A 5,052-nucleotide genomic window follows, 5' to 3' on the forward strand; every position below is an offset into this window, starting at 1 on the left:
TGGTCTTACCCACCCACTTTCTGCCAGAAAGCCTGGATTAAGGGACATAGCCAAAACATATGGATCTCGTTGGCACTATCTTCTCCACAATTTGGCCATTTCTTGATCTTACGACTTCCCATTTTTTATATTTTATGTGGAGTACAGTATTCTTTGTGTACTGTGAATATATGATTATTTTTTAAGGGTGCAGCTGTAACATGTGACCATAAACAAAACATTGATACTTGCCCCAATTTTTCAAGATCGGAGTCCGGCAGGTCTCTCTTCCAAATCTCTGTCTAGGCAGCGTCTGTAACTTCTCCACTTTGAATTAACAACCAATACCACACTGCGATTTCTTTCCGAGTTGTATGTCATGAAGAGATTTTTGACACCATGGCCGCCTCCCCTTCTAGCTCTTTTCCTGAGGATTTTACCCAGCTTGAAAGTTGGAGATACTCAAATTTCAAAACCGAATGCTTACAAACCAGGGAGAAGTGCTGCCATGAGATTAGTTCAGAGTCCACTATAAGCCATACCCAGGTGTCTATAAAGCAAGATCTAAGTGGAATGGAGAGAGCATTCTCCAAACAAGCCGGAGTGCCTGAAGTGTCCCAGATTAGAGCTGCATCACTATTATGTGGGATTATTAGAAGTCTTCTCACTTGTACCCAGAGTTTAACTGCTGCCCCCAAGATCTTCAGTCTCACCTTCTTGAAAAATCTTGGATGACCAAATTTTAGGAGAAAAAAATCTTCTTCTTGAGAGAAACTACGCGTAAGGGCCTTAAAAAGTGGGGAGAATATTGAGCTTTCCATCAAAAGTTGCCGGAAATGTTTTAACTGAAAAGCGCAATATTACATATCTAAGTCTGGGGTAGCAATTCCTCCATGGGCTTTCTTTCTTCTAAATTTATTTGGGGCTATTCTTACGCTTTTATTACCTCAAATAAAACTAGAGAAAGACCCCTGTACTTTCCTAAACCATAGCTTTGGGAATTCTAACAGAATTGTATTAAACAGAAAAGTGAGTTTAGGGAGGATTTACATTTTTATGAGATTAGATTTACCCAAAAAGGAAAGTGAAAGGGTGCTCCATGAGTGCAACTTTGTTTTGACCGCCTTTGTTACTTTTTCAAAATTAACTTGGGCTATTTTATCTATACCATGAACTATTTGAACCCCATGATATCTAATTTCCCTTTTGGATAGGTCACTCCTATATTGGGTATTCTATTTCATCAGCTCTGTCTTTTGTTGATTAATCATGTATCCGGAAACCTTTCCAAAACTCTCCAATTGATCCCATTTTGCCATCAATGACTGCTATAAATTCCCTGTTAGTATCATAAGGTCATCGGCAAATAATCCGATTTTCTTTTCCCATCCCTTACACCTAAAAGGGATGATATTCTGACAGGCTCTTAGTTTACGTGCCAGCAGTAATATATATATTGAAATGGAGGGGAGACAGGGGCAGCTCTGCCTGGTGCCCCTACTAATTTCTATTGACCTAGTAAGATTGCCGTTGACAAGGATTTTAGCAGATGGATTTTTATAGATCGATTTAACTGTTGTTAAAAAGGTTTCTCCTAAGTTAAGACGCTGAATTATTTGGAATAGGAATGGCCAACTGACACGGTCAAATGCCTTAGCGGCAATAAAAAGTCATTACATCTAAGAGAGTTTTTTATGTGTGAGCCATGTCTATTGCTCCAATTAGATCATGTGTTAATTCAAAGAACTGCCTCCCTTTCATAAAAGCTTTCTGATCTGAGTGTATTAGTGATCCTTTAACCTTGTCCAGGCATTTAGTTGTTATCTGAGTGTATTGTTTACGGTCACTATTTAAGAGAGAGATTGCCCTGTAAAATTCACAGGATCTCGGATTCTTATTAGGTTTAACTAGAATAGTTATAGTTGTATCATCCCATGACAGCTGGATATCCTGACCTTCTGTGAAAAGTGAATTAAATAACTGAGTAAGAAGAAATGTGGAACGCTTCAAGAATTTGCATGTCATCCTTGCGCAGGGACCATGCTTCTTTGTATCATTCCAATTTTAGTATATGTGCCGCCGATGCGAGCACAATTTATTCTGGTTGTTATTTATTTTCAGCCCCATTTGCTTTCTTCTTAATCCTAATTTTGAGGTTTACGAATGTTTAATTGTGTCTGTGATGCAATCGGCACGACAGAGTATCTTTACCATGTCTATTGTGACGTCATAATATTGTAAGCGAATAAATCACTTGCATCACCTGGATTGTGTTCCGACTCATTCTTCTTGGTTTGAACTGTTCTTTCTCATCTCTCTCTCTCTCTCTCTCTCTCTCTCTCTCTATCTCTTTCTCTCTCTCTCTATATATATATACATATATATATACATATATACATTACCTACTGGCGGTCGCCAGTAGGTATATATAGTTAGGATTTTTTCTCTATGGGATTTCTGAAAATTCTATGTCTAATAACTTTGGCGTTTGTGGACGTAATTGGCTGAAATTTTCAGGAAAATGGCACATTTTGTTTCTGACCAGCCCTTGAAAATTTGGGGGGGGGTTCGTCAAGGGGGGGCCGAGAAAAAAGGGGGGTCCCAAAACGCGTTTTTCCCATGTTAATTTCCATAGGGCGGTTGGCCTCACTTTAGGCCCGAACGGCTGAATGGATTTGCACGAAACTTGGCAAAATTGTAGGGACTGGTAGCCCGATGTGCCTTTTGTAGGTCTCAATATATGTGCTCCAGTGGATTTTGAGAAATTAACGTTTAAAAAAAGATATATATCTGTAACAGCGGACCTGGCAGCGTCCCAGGACGCGTACTTTACGCGCAACGGAGCTTTGTGAAGCGAAGCTGATTGGTTCTCCGGCGTCTGTCAACATTCCAAACAGTCCGTAGCGGCCGCCATCTTGTCTCTCGGTAGGATCGAGAGACAAGAGGAGGCCAAAGCGAAGGGGCAAATGACCATAAGGGGGAATAGTAGATCCTCGCTGACCCCCTAGGTTTGATGTGGAGGTTTTAAAAGGGCCCCGCGGGGCAAAAAAAAAATAAAATAATAATAATCGAACGGCTGAATGGATTTGCACGAAACTTGGCAAAATTGTAGGGACTGGTAGCCCGATGTGCCTTTGCTAGGTCTCAATATATGTGCTCCAGTGGATTTTGGGAAATTAACGTTCAAAAAAAGATATATATCTGTAACAGCGCTCCGCTTCGCGTACTTTTCGCGTTACGGAGGTTTGCGAAGCTGATTGGTTTTTCGGCGTCTGTAAACATTCTAAACAGTCCGTAGCGGCCGCCATCTTGTCTCTCGGTAGGATCGAGAGACAAGAGGAGGCCAAAGCGAAGGGGCAAATGACCATAAGGGGGCATAGTAGATCGTCCCTGACCCCCTAGGTTTGATGTGGAGGCTTTGAAGGGGTCTCGCAGGGCAAAAAAAAATATACAGTTTTTTTAGTTTTTTTGCGTGGAGTGCGCCCGGTTCGCGAACCGGGAAGCGTTCTGGGGAGCGTACTTTCTTGAAAATTAGTGAAAAAAGTTAGAGTAAAATAATAATTGTGAGTGATCAGATGTAGGGTAGCTCTGAGAAGAGCTTTTGGGTTTATGGTACATTTAGGTACTTATAAGTAGGTACCAATGCACATTCTTAAATTCAGAGTGAAAACTCTGTTGCCCTCATCTGAGAAGTGAACTCCATCTCCTCTGTAGATATCTTGCATGTAGTAACGCAAGTTATTGTTGTACAGGGAGCCCATTCCATGGTCTCTCATGTAAGCTGAAACAGATTTGTTTACATGCTTCCTCGACTTCTCAATTTGTGGACAAAATTGGTTCGACCACCTCCATTTCTGTCTTTGGCATATATTTGAATATACCAAGGCAGTCTGAGGAAAAAGTGCCATCAATTGCTCAAAGGTGTCCTTTAAAAGCATTTCCAGACCTACCCCAGTCAAAGTGCCCAAATCATTACCTCCACAGTGCACAATTAACAGGTCAGGTTTTGGCAAATGCATAAAGGTTTTCACCAATGGTATCAATTGGTGACATTTTAATCCTCTGTGGCCAAACCACTTAATTTCCACATCTTGTAAATTGAGGTTAGGTAAATTCCTGTTTTCAGCGTACCTTTGAGCCCAATATATGTAACTATGTCCAACAATCCAGACAGAAAACATGGTGAGAGAAGGTTCTGCTGCAGTCAGATGAAGTGTGGCAATGAAATGGCAGTTGAAAAAATGAGAGTGTAAAATGAAAATAACTGAGGAGTTTCTGTGTTAATGAAGCAGTAAGAGTGACTGGTGGATTTTGATTGCTGAAAACAGAAAGTTAGTGTGCATGGATGAGTTCGTTGAAAGATGTATTTTGAGTGGCGAAGAAAAAATCATTAAATGAAAGAATGCTCTGGATATGCAGGTGCACTGAGAGTTCAGAGTTCAATTGCAACATTGTTGTGTGAGAGGTCTTGCAAGAGGTGGTTGCTATGCAGAAAAAGCAGAGAGGGGGCAGAGGGGGGAAGGGTTTTGCTTTGAAAAAAAGTGAGGGAAGGGTTTTGATTGGGTGACATGAGAGATATGTGTGAGGAATTACAGCATTTCTGTGCTTTTGATAGCTGCAGACTCTGGAGTGCATACCTTTTGCTCTGCTGAAGACAAATTGGTGTGTTTCTGAGACTGTTTTGAAACTCAAAGTATTTGCTAAGGTGAGAAAAGATTTCTTTAATTTAGATAGAAAATAGTGTGCTTTAAGGAGAAAATTATGAAGAAAGTTGTGTTTTTCAAATGTTGCTTTGTCTCAAGTGTTTCACAAATAGATTTTGTTTCTTTGAGAAATTGTAATTGGAGAAAATGTGAAGTATTAGTACTGACAGGGCTTTTATGTGCATAGGAGCTGTGGAGTGTTTTCAAATTATGACTTGTAAATCGTTTTTGAGAAAAAGCAATGGTTTTAATATTGATGAGAAGGACATAATGGTGTCTGCTTCTTTATAAGGTAATTGAGAGTCTCTGATGTTATTTTTCCCATTTCAATGTAAGAAGTTTGTCTGTGGAGCAAATTGCTTGTAAATAT

General features: G+C 40.1%; 1 non-coding gene across 1 annotated transcript; it reads right to left on the reverse strand.

Moving 5' to 3' along the window:
* Positions 1 to 1,969: 1,969 nt before the first annotated feature.
* Positions 1,970 to 2,071, reverse strand: LOC144801101 (U6 spliceosomal RNA). Its single transcript, XR_013604977.1, has one exon. It is a non-coding gene; the product is annotated as a U6 spliceosomal RNA (small nuclear RNA).
* Between the last annotated feature and the right edge of the window lie 2,981 nt (positions 2,072 to 5,052).

Source organism: Lissotriton helveticus, chromosome 12, assembly GCF_964261635.1.
Source record: "Lissotriton helveticus chromosome 12, aLisHel1.1, whole genome shotgun sequence".
NCBI classification, from domain to species: domain Eukaryota; kingdom Metazoa; phylum Chordata; class Amphibia; order Caudata; family Salamandridae; genus Lissotriton; species Lissotriton helveticus.